This window comes from Mustela nigripes, chromosome 10 (genome assembly GCF_022355385.1).
Source record: "Mustela nigripes isolate SB6536 chromosome 10, MUSNIG.SB6536, whole genome shotgun sequence".
In the NCBI taxonomy this organism is placed as follows: Eukaryota; Metazoa; Chordata; class Mammalia; order Carnivora; family Mustelidae; genus Mustela; species Mustela nigripes.
In genome coordinates, this window is record NC_081566.1 from 14,907,482 (window position 1) to 14,922,983 (window position 15,502).

General features: G+C 49.4%; 1 protein-coding gene across 1 annotated transcript in view; it reads right to left on the minus strand.

Annotated features, from left to right (window-relative positions):
- The window catches only part of PTPN14 (protein tyrosine phosphatase non-receptor type 14), a 169,756-nt gene extending 160,298 nt beyond the window's left edge, over positions 1–9,458 (minus strand). Inside the window, exon 1 of the mRNA XM_059412690.1 lies at positions 8,944–9,458. The gene's annotated coding sequence lies outside the window, so the exon portion shown is untranslated. The remainder of the gene's footprint in view (positions 1–8,943) is intronic.
- Positions 9,459–15,502: the final 6,044 nt, after the last annotated feature.

Consider the following 15,502-nt stretch of genomic DNA (forward strand, 5'->3'; position numbering starts at 1 on the left):
CCAGGCCCCCTGCGACACCACCACCACACTCCACAGTGATGCAGGAGGAGTGGGGCGGGGGGGGGGGGGGCTGACACACGGAAACAAGCCGAAGGGAGCAAACCATCACCCACCACCAGCAGGCACATGGGAAACGCGGAAGAAATTATTTCTTATTGAAACAACTGGGTTTGAGTTAGGAAATCCGTGTGTAAATCCATTCCGTTTACAGCCTGCGTTCCAGATATCGAGCCCAAGAGATAGTCCCTTCAATTTGCCTTGAAGGTCTTTTTTCGGGCGGGGCGGGGAGGGTAGGACAAGGACAGCCCCACCTTCAACTAAAAACATGGATCTTACCTCTAGTGCTCAACAGTTCCCCCAACCTGTTACTCTGCAGCGGGTGCCAGGACCCCAAAGACAAATAAATCACAAAACATAACCAAGAACAGCTCACCACTTCGGGGAGGCAGAGGAACAGGTGCATGGAACACAGTGTGAGGCATATCTGCAAAGAATGGGCGAAGGAAGGCAGGAAAGCAGATCAAGTGACAGTGAACTCGCTTAAGGGTCACAAGGATGGGTCGGATGAAACATCTACAAAGACATAAAAATCACGCTAGGCATTAAGAAAACAGAGGTGCAGAGGGTTATGGGGCCAGGTGTGAGAAAAGAATTTAAGGGAAAAGTAACAGTAACAGCGGGAGTCAGCACCCAAGATCTCGACGGTGAGACAGGCTTGCAGAAGGGTGACGGGGAGCCGAGAGAGGCAGAGGCTACTAATCAGGCTTGGTGGGAACAAGAGTGTGCGAGTCTTGAATGTTCCATTAGGGAGTCTGCGTTTAAACTTGGGCAAGTTTGTGTGTGTGTTTTGTATTAGGTATTTTATTTTTTTAAAGATCTTTATTTGTTCAAGAGAGAACATAAGTGAGAGAGAGGGGCAGAGGCAGAGGGAGAGGGAAGCAGGCTCCCCCCTGAGCAGGGAGCCCAATGTGGGACTGGACCCCAGGACCCTGAGATCATGACCTGAGCCAAAGGCAGATGCTTAATCCACTGAGCCACCCAGGTGCCCCTAAATTAGGTATTTTAGACTACAGGAGAATATACTAAATATACAAGTTTCCACCACCCAGCTTGGGAGAAAAGGCAATAAACCACACCACGTCTCAGCCCTCACTTCTCCCTTCCCCCACACACCCCCCACATTTGTTATTTATCCTTCTGTCATGTGCTTATAGTTTTCCGACAGACAGAGGCACGTCCAAGCAGGACAGACCTCAAGCAGGAAGGAGAAAATATCAGACGTGTTTAAAACAGGACTCCGTACGTGGGGGACAGACTGGCCTCCAGACAGGCAGCAGTGGAACAGGTGACGAAGAGGTGTCGAGAGCACGGTCATCACTGAAGGTCTGTCACAATGAAGAGAGCAGGGTCAGCCTCGGCCTCGGAGGGCGCTAAGGGCCAGGAGCCAAGGGGCAGGAGGACCCCATCAGGGAGTGACGCCCGGGAAGGCTGCCCAGAGCGACGGGATTTAAGGTGGGTCTCCAGGGACAGTTTCGAAGGCAAGGCTGAGTGGGAGGATTCCTGGACAGGGGAACAGCACAACCAGAGGTGGACAAAATTATTGGGCCTGTTCAGGAAACAGCTGCAGCTTGGCAGAACCCTGGGGAACATAAATCTGAAGAAATCAGAGGGCCATTTGGGGGATTATTTGCAGAGAACCTTAAATATCAAGATGAAGTATGTATAGAGTGTACACATAATTCATAATAAATTCACTTTCATGACCGTGAAATCTGCCATAATCCCTTTTACTTGGGAACTAAAATAATGGCAACGGCCAATCTTGTGATTTGGGGGGATAACATCAATGATATCTTTACTGCTTATTATAGTGCTATATGCAGAACAGGCTGTCTTGGCTAAGGGCAGGCTGACCAATCGGCTGGCACACAGTGTCACGGAGCATCTTTCTCTCACTTTTAAAAACTAGTAACCCAGGGGTGCCTGGGTGTCTCAGCCGGTTAAGCCTCTGCCTTCCACGCAGGTCATCATCTCAGGGTCCTGAGATGAAGCCCCCCACAACAAGCTCCCCACTCAGCGGAAGGAGAGTCTGCTTCCCCTCTCCCTCTGCTGCTCCCCTGCTTGTGCATGCTCTCTCTCAAAAAAATAAATAAATAAAATCTTTTAAAAAGAAAGTAACCCAGAGGTTGAATAATGAGTAATTCTGACTCTTCCTCTTTAATATAAGGTACAAAATTCATAGAAAGAAAGTTAAGCATATTCTGATCAATGTATCTAACCCTGCAAAAACTACTTTGTTTCATGCCTTGTCTTCCAAATGTTCCTCCTTCTTAATCCTTCTGTGATAGGTACGCTCCCTTAATCTGCAAGGTTCCCTAGGTCTGAAAAATGAGGGGAAAAAATTATCACATTTTTTAAAGTTTCCAAGTAAAGCAAATAACATTAAGAAAAGAGCATCGGTGACTTCAGAAAACAGCTTAGGGATGTGATCTCTCTCCTTAAGCGAACAACTAAGAGGTGTATATTAAGCAGCACTGATACCTGTTTAATTTTTAAAACCACAGTCATGAACATGATGGAATTTTCCCAGAGCAATGAACCTATTAGAGACTAAGTAATAAAAACTCCAGTCCATTCTCTGAAAGACAGAAATAGCAATTGTACCTACTTCATACGGTCATTGAAAAATTTGGTAGAAGCATTTCAAGTGCTATGAACACTGGGGCAGAGTCAGCGGTGACACATGTAACCATGGGTACTGCCATCCAACATCTGTACAGGGTGGAAATTCTAATTCTGAACCAAGCAGATGTGACTACTGGTGGAGAGGCTTTTAACGGAGGACAGGAGACAGAGAGATAAACATAGAATAAGATGAGACACGGCTCACTAACATGTACGTGCAAAGTGCTTTAGGACTATAAAAGCAGGAATGCCTAACTGCTGGTGAGAAGGAATGTCAGGGAAGGTGGAGCTTCGGCTGAATGCACAGGGGCTGAGCAGGTAGCCAAGGGGGAAGGTCAGGCTGGGTGGGAGTAGAACAAAGCAGAGAATTCATTGCCACCAAGTGTTAGGGCACTAGCATGGAGAGAAGGAGCAGCAGGTAATGGGAAAGGAGTCAGGGGCAAAGAAGCTTTATCATGCAGGTAGTAAGCATCAAAAGAATTTAAATAGTATTAAAAACTGTTTAAAAAAAACAAAAACAGAGAGGAAAGAGTAGATGAGAAATATCTGATAGGCAGGCTGGAAGGCTCTTGAACAATCCACAGACAGTGAGGACGGAGGGAAGGGAGCACACGGAAGAGACAGTAGACGGCCTAGAGCCTGGCAGGCTTCCTGGTCAGTGTTTGCAGGTCGAAGCTGAGGGGTGCTCAGAGTGACCCGTTGAGAACCCCAAGTGCCTGGCCTTGGCAGCTAAGTCAACAGATGGCTGGGTCATGGACTCGGACAGGAAATACGGAAACAGCTCACTTTGTGGCAAGAAATTAGGGAGCTCAGTTTGAGATGAAATTCAGGGACCCAGACAGAAAGAAACACCAGATACATCAAACTGTTTGGAACCAAGTGGAGGAGTCCAGATAGGCGACGATAACCGAGAAAATCCACTGAAATGGAAATGTGGTTCACGCTCTCAGGGCCTGGCGAGGGCTGCACTCAGGAACAGAATCATTCAAGCTGGTGTAGTAAAAGCCTTAAGTGGCGACCACAGGAGCCTGAGGACGGAGGCAAGTGGACTCCTGAGCTCTGTGATTCTCAAAATGCATTTAGTTGGTCAAGAACCAGGACCACTAGCCTCACCTGGGAGCCTCTTAGAAACACCAATTCTCAAGCCCCAGCCCAAGCCTACCAACTCAGAAGCTGGAATGGGCACAGAGAATAGCACCCTGTGTATCACCAAGCCCTCTACGTGATTCTGGCGCCCACGAGAGTTTCAGATCCACTGCCTTAGCGACTGCCTCCATTATGAATGCAAAGGAGTATTGGGGGGTGGGGGGGGAAATTCCCAGGAAATGGATTTCCAAAGACTTGAGGACATTGAGTGTAATTAGAGGGGGAGGTAGAGGATAAAGCATTGGGAACTTTGGCTAATTTTCACCGGGGGAGTTTTCCCTGTGAGCGAAAAATCTGTAAGGCAAATTAGATCCAGTCAGTGGGCCACACAGCAGAGCTTCCTAATTTAGGAATGTGGTTCGGTACCGAAATTTCCAACTCACAAATGCGAAGAAGACGTTCTGCTCGTCAGAGGACAGCACACCACCAGCCAACCTCTTCCTCATGTTCTCAGCAGACACATCCCAACATCAAGCATTTATGGGGATGGCCGCCTAGGGATCTCTGGATAAGCGACAGGTCTCTGGACGTCGCTGACGTCCTGACCAGGCTCAGGACGAAAGCCTTGAACCAAGCCTTATTTAGTCCCCTCAGGAACGAAGCTAAACCGCCCGCGTATCAAACTTTATACACGAAATTGATCTAAGAATGGACACAATGGGTTTTTCCCCAGTAGCAAGGACCACGAAACAAGTCTAACAAAAGCTTGATGGGAGAGCAGAACAAAACCAAGCCAAGCAATACAGAACCAACAAGCAAGAGAGAAAGGAAACTAAAACAATGTTAATTGCCATTTATAGTTCAACTAAGACGTATAACCAGCCCCAGCCCACGAGGAGTCACTATTGCTCTTTATCCCCAGCTCCTCTCAGTCCTCTTCTGCAAGCATTGCCTCATATCCTCCCATTCAGAATTATAAATAATTCAGAGATTATTTTCATAATCAGTGGGCAAAGGCATAGCTGGTCTGGGGGACACAGGCTTCCTCTCCCTCCTAGTGCAACAATCACAGCCAGATCTGCATTTTTCCTGGGCTTTCTCCCCCTGACCTCTCTAAGGGGTACCCCCTCTCATGACCTCCTGGCCTGTCTGCAATCCACATTGGGGATTCTCAACTGTAAGAACCCATTCTGCTTCAAGAACACATCTTACAGACTACCAGCGTGCTCTGCTGACAGTTTTTCCAAGCTGTTCCTTTCTTCTAACAATCCCTCCTGTTGGGAGGTTGATATGAAGATCAATGAGTTAATGTTTGTCAAATACTTTGGGCTTCTCAGATGAAAGGCAACATTAAAGTTCAAGAGACCCCAGGCTGGTATTACACCAGAAGTGTTGCAGTTGACTCTCTATTTGGGCTTCAAAGAAGGAAAGAAATCAAGGCTGCACAGACACTCCTTTGTGAAGACTGGCCAGCTTCTGCATCCAGACTAAAAGCAGAAAGCAGGCAGATTTGTTCTCGACATTCTGTAACTGGATCACAACGTTAGAAATACAAGGATCTTTATATTAACACCCGACCCTTGTTATAGTAAGTGGTGTACAAGCCAAAGGATCCTTTTTTTTTTTTAAGATTTTATGTATTCATTTGACAGACAGATCACTAGTAGGCAGAGAGGCAGGAAGGGAAGCAGGCTCCCCGCAGAGCAGACAACCCTACTCGGGGCTCGATCCCAGGACCCCGAGACCATGACCTGAGCCGAAGGCAGAGGCTTTAACCCACTGGGCCACCCAGACGCCCCCAAAGGCGTCTCTGCCCTTCTCTAAGTGGCTTTTCCTCTCCCAGAGCTTCCCTACTGTCCAAGCATGCAATTCTCAATCTCATCCTATAGAGGGGCCACGTGAAAACTGCCAGCCAACACGTTTGCTTGGAGCCAACAGACAAAAAAATAAAAAAATAAAAAAAAGTCAAAGACAAAGCTTTATGTGTATGTTGGCATGCATGTGAATTCAGGCTGCTGGAAAAAAAATGACCTGCACAAAGAGCACATTCACGGCCACATAGAACTCCAACATATAAACAGCCATTCTTGGCCCAACACCTACTCCGTGCAAGGCACCCTGTCGGGAGGGTAAGGCAGAACGTTTCAGTGACTTCTCTGCAGACAGCCTGGCAAGTTAGATGCTCCTGGGCCCCACCTCGCAGACGAAAGAACGGAGACGCCAACGGCCTGCAAAGACTGTCCAACATTACCCAGCGAAAAAGCGGAGCTGGAATTCAAACCAAGCTACGTTTCAAGCTCCTGAAGCTGGGTCTGCTGCTCCAGCACAACCACAGGAAACCTGCAGAACCTCCATGGGGCTCAGACGGGGCAGGGTAAATTCAATCCGTAAGGGGAGATCACAACGTCCTGTTTCAAACATTTGTTTTCATCTCTTTACCAAAACTTATTTTCCCTCGTTCTTTCTGAATGGGCCCAAGCAGGAGTGATTTAATTGGCTAATTAAGTATTTCATCTTATCTATCTCTTTCCCTGACCTTATCTCTAACAAAGGGCACAGCACAGCGCTGAGGCTTAGAACGAGTTCAAATTCCCCATGACCCTTGGTGACGAAATAAAGAAGTTCAAATGCAGCATAGCAGGTGAGAAAAAACAAGCATATGGAACCCAGGTGGGCTACATCGTGCAATCAAAGGGTTTATGTTTGCTTCCCTGGAGCGAAAAAACAGAAGCGCTTAATAAAGAGGGAGGGCGCTGGGGGTGGAGGGAGAGATCCTCATAATTCTTGACCCCTGGACCATCCATTCAGGACAAATATGAATTCCCCCCAAAATTCTGATTTTTCTCTGAATTCTTTAGGTTCTTCCATATTAAAATAATCTGTTCTCTTTCCATGACAGCTGCCCGGCCCACACAGTCTGCACAAACCTGAGGAACTAAAGTGTGAATAATAACGGTCTTTAAAGCCAGTGACGGAAGCTGGGCAAGCAGGGGGATTAGCAAGATCGAGCTTCCCTTCAGCCTCTAAGCAAGGCCCGTACCTCCAATAAAACGCGTGTCAAGGGGCTGCTCTTGAGATAAGAGAAGGTGTTTGTGGAGGGGCTTAGATAAACACCCCAAATTGTACTCTTTCTACTCCGATGTGCTGGCCTGAGGCTCACCAAGGCTGGACCTCTGCCACCTCAGCCAGGACCCAGCCACTGTGACGACTACAACTGCACTTCAGCCCAGTGAAGAGGCACCCTTGAAAGGGCCACCCCCATTCGGGAAGCTTCCACGTGATAAGAGAACTTTCTAGCCAGGATCTGCTGAGTCCTGGACCATCAGCCTACACCGACCCGCGAGAAGAGCTTCTGCTACTGTCAAGTTTCAGTGGAAGGAAAAGGAATCCTGAAAAACCTACAAAAGCAGTAACAACGATTAAACGCAGAGAAAATGATAACAAACCCACGGACCCGGCCGTGGACTTGTTCCACACATCGTGGCCACCCACTTAGATTAAACAGAAAAGCTGCACAGCTCCCAGTCACTAAGGCTGTCCTTTCCACGGCAGCAGCTTTTAACCCCATCGCCAAAAGATAAGCGACTTTGATGCAAGGTTCCCAACGGTTGCATTATCACCCACTGCTGTCAAGTGCCTCTTTAAAAGGGAATCAAGAGTCATTCTAATGAAAACAGGCATGGGCCAATTAGTGCCAATTAAAATTTAGACGGTCACACAACTGCTGCTTATAGAAACAGCATCGGGCGTGGAGGTGTGTCCAAAGAGACCTGTGCTCTTCTGGAAACACCTGGTTCCCATAAGTAGGCAATATGCTTCTAGTTTAATTTCTGATATCTAGCTAGCTATCATACCCCAGATAGCTGGGTCAAACAGCTAGCTTTTTGAGTTTTTTTTTTTTTTTTTTTTTTTAATGACTCTCATTTTGCACCAGGTGCTTCTTGTACCTGGAATGCACTCTCCTAATCACTCCCGCAGGTAAGTACTCCCTTAACCCTATAAACCTAGGGCACACCTTACCCCTGCTCTCCGAAACCGAGCCTTCCCTGCTTCTCCCAGCACTTTTCCCTCACTAGGCTGTAATTCATGATCAGCCTGTGGGTTTCCTCCGGGAGGCTACAGTTAGAGCTTGTTTAAGTAGCTTTGTATCCTGTTTTCCTAGCACAGAGTAAAAGCTCAATACCAGGTTTGTTGAATGAATGGGTGCACCAATCCAGTTTAAGAAATTAACACATTGGTGGAAACCCTGTAACTGTATATGCAGCGAGCAGTCTAGAGATTCCTCACCTTCACAAAGAGGCTGCAACAGCCAGTTCCTGGACAGACTGAAGCACAAACCTCACAATCTCCTCGAACCGTAGCTGGGGTTTGGGGTGACAGGAGCTGAAGGAAGGGGAAGGTAATGCTAGGTAGGGGCACGCTACCTCCCTATTCCCTCAAAAAGGCACAAAACCCACTTAACAAGTATTCAAAACCGAGACTCAAGGGTCACGCCAGGGAGAAGGAAAGGCTTATTAACAACACCCTCAGAACTTGTTAATACTCAGAACTTTGAAAGTTTGAGGTGGAGATCAGTTCTGAAATTATGTGGCCGCAGATTTTCCCAGTGAGCCAGACCGACCACCCAAGGAGGGCCAAGAAGGCCAGGAGTTTGGTGGCACGGCTGGGGCCTAGTGGGAGGGCATTAAAACTTCCCTCCTTCCCAAGATCCTGCCCGCGCCCCCCTCCAGGAGGCAGTGGGAAGAGGGGTGTCGGGGAGCAGCGTTCCTCTCCCGGGGGAGCCAGGGCTACGTCGTCCTCTCCTCCTCTGCCCTCACCGCTTGGGTATCTCCAGCTGCCCTTTCCAGGCCCTCGCGCGGTTCCCAAAGAGCAGGAGGGTACGGAGGAGGGGGCGAGGGGGCGAGTTTCACCGCCACCTCTTCGGACAGCGCTCACCTTCCGCCGTCATTACCCAGACAGGACGTGAGCCTCACGTCGGGCGGGCAGCTCCTACCCGGACGGAGAACGCCTGCGGCCCGGCCGCCTCGCGCCCCAGCTGCTCTGCCAGCGTCCCGGGCCGCCGATCGCAAGCTGGCGCTGCCAGCGTTGGCCCCAGTCCTCGGCCGGGCGCCCGGAGCGCCGAGGCGGCCCCCCACCTCCGGCCCGACTCCCCCCGCCGCAGACGGCGCTTACCTGCTTACATGGCCCCGTCGGTGCCCCGGAGTCCCGCGCGGAAAGGCTGTCCTCCGCGGCGGCGCCCCAATTCCCTAAGGAATTGATTCCAGTGGCTGGCGGAGGAGGGGCGGAGGGAAGGAGCCGGAGGAGGCGAAAGGGGAGGGAGGTTTCCGCTGCGATCCCGGCGCACCGACAAGGAGAAAAGGAGAACCACCTAAGCACGGGGTTGTCCCGCAGGAGGGGGGCCGGGGCCGGGAGGCCCGGGAGGATGGGAGAGGTGGGAGGGGAGGGGCCGCCCGCGGCCGCTGGGTGTCTGCGGCTCCGCGGGGACCGGAGCCGGGAGGGCCGGCGGCGGAGCGAGGAGGAGCGCGGCAACCTGCCCCCGGACTGCGCCCGCTCGCTCGGGGGAGAAAAAGTTGGGCAGAACTTTCCGGGGCCGCGCGAGGCCGGGCGGCAGGAAATGCGAGCGGCCGGGAGAGGAGGGAGGAAGGGGCCGTGCGATGGGAGGGGACGGAGCAGGCGCCAGCGGCCGCGGCTCCCCCACCCCCCGGGCCGGGCGGCGGCGCGGGGGGCCGGAGGCGGAGGGAGCGCGGGGCGCGCGGCCGGGGGCGGGGAGGAATGCGCCCGGGAGGCGCGCGGCCGGACGGCGGGGCCGGCGGGGCCGGCGGGGCTGGCGGGGCGGCGGGCCCGGGGCCGGGGGCGGGGGGGGCGTCCGCGCGGGGGAGCGCCGAAACTTGGAGCCCGAGCTCCGGGGCTGGAGGCGCGCCGGCCCCGGGGACGTCACAGCGCTGGAATCCGCGGAATGCCGGGCGGCAGGAGCTCCTTGTGCAGGCCCGGGAGAAGTCGCGCACTTTTGGTGCGGCGGCTTTGGGGAATGTTTAAAGGTGAGGGCTGAGGAGGGAGGACGAGTGAAACTCCCCGGAGTCAGAGACGTGGGAATGGAGAGGGGAAAGCGACCACAGCCGACACGACCTAGCGCCGCTGCCGGCGGGGCAGGGACGGGGGCGGGAAGGAAAAAAACCCCTTCGACCTTCGAAAACCGCAGGGGCGGGGCAGAGGCCGCAACCCGCCCGCTCCGGCCGAGAGCGAGGACGGTGCGTCTCTTTTGGGGGAAGCCCTCCCAGCCGGACGTCCCAAAAGCAGCCACTGCACGGAGGGGAGACAGCCCAGGAGAAAGGTGGCCTCCCCGAGCAGGCAGCCCCAGGGTTGTCCCTCCGGGACACCAGGAGTCTCTGCGTCCTGCATCTGGGGTCTTAACTCCCCCGATCGCTGATCTCCCCCAGCGCCCGCGATCGCAAACAGCAGTTTCTGTGTGCTGGGAGCTGGAAGGGGTCGTCTCCTCGGTTCTTTCCGCGCCACAGCCTCGCCCCACCCTGCCCGGGTGGGCACTGGGAGGGAACTCCCTTAGCGCTTTCGGAGGTGGAGTTCGCGCGACGCCGCGGCTCGATGGAAAAAGCACCCAGCCTGGCGAAGGAACCTGGGTCCAGGACCTGCCCTGCCCGTGACCGAAGGGATGACTGAGGAGTATCCCAGCCCCTGAAAGCCTTGGCCTCTCGGGCTGCAAAATCATTTTCCTAGTATTTTCTATCTTTCCGTGGGCCTTCGCGTTGCCAAAAACAGCTTTTAGGGGTCTATTATCTAACCGAGACTCACAACCCAGTGCTTTCAACCGTTCTTAGGTTGAAAAGGGGGCTTGAAGTCATTGTCACAGAAGATGTCCCAGAAGACTTCAGTGTCCCACCACTCATGCAAAAATCTGGATCTCTGGCGGAAGAGAACTGGAACCAAGAAACAAAACGTGTTGTGCCCATCATGTAGCAGTTGGTGGTGACTGACTTCTCCAACGGAGTAACTGCCAACCTCCAGAACAATAAAGAAGTCCAGAAGGCCCCAGACGGATGGAAGGAAAAGGCTGTAGAGAATTAAACATCAGTTTCTCGAACTTGCAAGGATATATAGCTGGATAGCTTCAGGATGGACTTGCTGGATTTCCAAAGAAAGTCGCCAAACGCTTTGCTGTGCTCCGGGAAGCATGGAAAGCACTTTTTATGTGCACCTCTATTGTTATCCCATTTACTAGATGAGAAAAGTGAGGACTGAAGAAATCACCCGTCTTACCAAGGGTCCCACAGTTTGTGAAATATGGTAATAGACCCCAGTCTGGCCCCAAAATGCAAGCTCTTAAATTCTTCAAAATTTGACCAAAATAGAATGAAAATTATCAATGAGGGAATACCTGCAGGCTCTCAAAGGAACACAGATGTGAGGCGTCTTGGGGCCGACGAGGAAAAGATGTGGCCTTTGTGTATTGTAGCTCTGCCATGCCTAACTCCGAGCACAGCTTGCAGAGACAGTTGGGGTGTTAGAAGAGCAAAGGTTGCGAGTAGACATACGATTCTGGTTCTGCCTCTGACCAGCCACGTGACCCTGAACAAGCCACTTCACCCCTAGGCCTAAGTTTATTTTTTAAGTGGAGTGTGACATGGAGGTCAGAGTTTGGTTGAATTACTTCATCTCTGAGGTCTTTCCCCAGTCTGAACTTGAATGAACGTCTACTCCTCCAGGCCAGTGGCATGTGGATGGAGGAAGCTCCTTGATGAAGCCAGGATGTCTTGGGGAGAGGACTGTTTTCACGCCGCCTTTGGAATCAAAATGAATGTTGGGAATGTTGCTGAGTGTTCCACAGCCAAAACAAAACACACAGACACACACACTCATATTTAGCACTGTCTGTGGCCTCATTTTAATTTAAATAATTTTACTTCTAGATTTTAAAAAACTGTACACATTATCAATTTAAAAGCCAATATGAAATACATCTGACCAGCCACTTTTCTCTATCTTTAGAGCACAGAAGAGCAATGCTACAAGTTATATATTTTTTATTTTTTTTAAGATTTTATTTATTTGACAGAGAGAGATCACAAGTAGGCAGAGAGAGGGGGAAGCAGACTCCCTGCTGAGCAGAGAGCCTGATGCAGGACTCAATCCCAGGACCCTGAGATCATGACCTGAGCCGAAGGCAGAGGCTTAAATCACTGAGCCACCCAGGTACCCCAACAAGTTACATTTTTTAAATAGGATGTCCAATGTGAAGTGAAGAAAGCCTTTCATTCTCTAAATAAATATCTAAAAGTCACAAGCTACTTTCAGAAACATTGAAAAAGAAAATTCCTAAGGCTACATCACACTCATCTCCTTCATAAGCATCAGAGGGTACAGGATGGTTGATGGCCGGGGTCCCAAACACATCACTGCAGATTGACTTTAAAACTCTGTAGTTTTAGGAACTTGTCAATATTAGATTGCCTCCAAAATACTTCAACTTTTTCTAAGCCTGATTCAAACTATAAATACGGGCAGAATCTCGTGGGCCTTCATGATTCCTCCCCTTCAATATATTCCTCAGACTAATTTATTAATTTTATACCTTCAGAAACACTGAAATCGCTTGAAAGCAAAACAAAACAAGTTCACCAAAGTAAACTGGAAACTGAGCAGGTTCTTTTAGGAAAAGTCTTAGGGACATTCTAACAAAGTTAAAGTCGTGTATATTATTTGTGTATTTGTTTTTATCCTTACTCTAATTCCAATTCCTAACAGAATATTTGGAAGCTTACAATAATACTAGGAATGAATAATGGGGAGATTTTAAAAAATATACATGCTCTCTGTATGCCCTGCTCCCCATATCTTACCTTATTCCCTGAGTCTAGGGTGGAGGCTTTGGTTGGTGTCTGTGTATGCGTATCTGTCATTTTTTTGGACAGTATTTTATAGAGACATAACTCACATTCAATCAAAAGCACAGTCTTAGGTGTATACACCACTTGATGATTTTTTTCCAAATACATCCATATGACCATCACCCAGTCCAAGATACAGAAAATGTCCACCAGCACAAAAATTTCCCTCCTGTGAATTTTCAGTCAGTATCAGCTTGCCAGGCTAACTTCTACCGCCAAAGAGAAGTTGAATAGTTGTGCTAGTCCTCAAACTTCATATAAATGGAATTACAGTGTGTGTGTGTGTGTGTGTGTGTGTGTATACACATATCACTGTTTGCTTATCCATTCTATGGATGTATTGGGCAGGTATATTTTGAAAGCATTTCCCAAGTGCTTCTGTTGTACTGGCCCCGTCCAGCTCTGAACTACTGACTTAACAGCAAAAATGTAATAAAAGAAGCCTAGCTTACTAACACTTACAAAGATACATTAAGCAGCAGAGAAGGAAAGAAAGAGAACACTTTGGGGGAACCAAATTTAAGAATCCTTTAATTGTAGTATACATTCAGAGCTCCTTGCTAATGAAAACAAATTAGTGAGTTGTGATAGGAACTTCTCGTTATCTAGTGATTTTTTTTCCAGGTACCCGATTCTGCAGAGCTGTTGTGTGCAGCGCCCTTCCTCGAATGAGAAGAGTCTGAAGCGTGAATGTGTGAAAGGCACCCTCGGGCATGGTACCCTGTGGTGACCGTGGTATTACGAGTTCTCCCTTTAGAAAGAGTTTCACGGGACCTGCCTTAGAAAAATCATTTCTGACGCAGAAGACTGAGCCCTATCTTCCCTCATGGTACATCTTTGAGGCTTTTACTTTGGGGGAGAGAAGGGACCATATCCCAGCCTTTCACCAGGTTGACCAAACCAGTAAATCACGTTCTTATAAAATGCTGAGGAAAGAATGAGGGACTTGTTCCGAAGAACCGACCAGATGGAAGTGTAGACCTTTGTTTGTTCAGATTTGCTCTCGAGGCTCTTTTTGGAGGCCCTCCATGCCTGCCCCCCTTTTATGTCACATACTGTCTCCTATTTGTCATCTGTCCTAATGTCTTACACTTGCGTTTCTGTCACGCCCTCCTCTCTGGCCACTGACCCCTGTGGTCATTCCCTCTCCGTTTGACTTCTCTTTCCTCGACCCACTCCTCAGCAGAAGGCTCTTTGCCTCCCCAAGGGACTGACTACTTCCCGACCTGAGCCGAAGAAGAAAGGGCCCCCATTCCCATGCCTGTCAACCTAAGCCACCAGTGAATTATTTCCTTGTTACTTCCTTTTGGAAAGAATGTCAAACATTTTTATGTCGTATTTTTTTTTTTCAGGCTGGGAGGGGAGAGATGAATACGTCCTTCCGAGACGCTGTGCCAGCTCTTTTGGTAACTACAGTTGACCACACGGGCAGTGATCTCAGCTCTCTGGACGTGAGGCAGATGCGCTCTTGGCAGATCCTAGTCTTTGCAATGAGAATGTGCAAGATTCAGCCAGTTGGTTTCCCTTTAAAAAGTCTATACAACAACAGCGTCTATTCGTCAAGTACATTCTAGCAAGAGTCATTCACGTGCATAATTGGTACCTGCAGCAAGATCTAAAAGAAAGAAAACCTGGGCAGTATTAAGGGCCTTGCCAGTTTCAATGTATTTGTTACCCTTCTCTATTCCTCTCACCTGGGGTTGCAGACGCCTTTGACTCCTGTTTTAGAGGTACAAGCTTCCTGATCACGTTCACTTGGCTCAGCTTGCTGGCTTTCCCCACCTCCCCCAACCCCAATATTGCCTTCTAGCTTTTCCAGGCTTGATAGGAAACACACAGCTTATCTCCCTACACATATGTAGGGCATATGCACGGACGCATCAAATCCCCACCTGCATCCTCTGTGTGGCACGCGGCTAACGAAAAGCTTACCCAAGCCTTATTGCTTCAGATTGTGTTATCTGGAAAAGAAGGCTTTTACCTTCCCTGTAATCTCTTCTAGGAGAGCGTCCTCCTTAGCGATTTAAACAATTTTAAACTTTATAATAGAATAGAGTCGTTTAAAATAGAAAACATTTTTCATAGTCATTTGCATAGGATTGTTAATCTTAAAAACTGTAAGGTTGAGTGCAGCAGATTGGGTAGGCAAGGTCAACTGTCTTACTAGAAATTTCTTTGGTTCAAGAACAAAACCCCACTTCAGATTGCTCAAGCAAAAAGGGAGTATATTGGCAGGATGCTGGAACACGCCATGGAATCCGTAAGGAAGAAGGTTGGGACCAGAGAACCATGAAGACACTCTGCTTTTCTCCCCCTGTCTGGGGGTACTATCCTCTGCCTTTGCCCATAACCAGGCTTCATAGCTATGTGATCCTAGGCAAAGAACTCTCCCCTGAATTTCATCAGAAAGGGGAGTGATGTTAAAAGGCGAAACGATAAACATACCTGGTTCCTAGAGTTGTCGTCATGATTAAATCAGTCAACATGTCAAAAATTCTTAGACTAGTACAGTACCTGATACAAACTAAGCTCTCAGTATTACCTGTCAGTATTATCATCAACCTCATTCTGTCTCTGCAGGCTGGTTTTCTCTCCTTCAGCAGGGACGAAATCACAAATCCAAATTCTCAAGAGAAAGAACATGGCTCCAGTTGTCAACCCAGGGTCTTAGAGAAGGAACAGGCTGCTCTGGCCAGACCCGGCACTTTGTGTGGGAAGGACAGTTCCCAGAAAGGAGAGAACGGCTGGAAGAAGGGGAACCCACAATGGGGAAACCACACCAATAAGGGAAGGAGGGAAGGGAGAAATTGTTTACTAAACCGAAGTCTTAG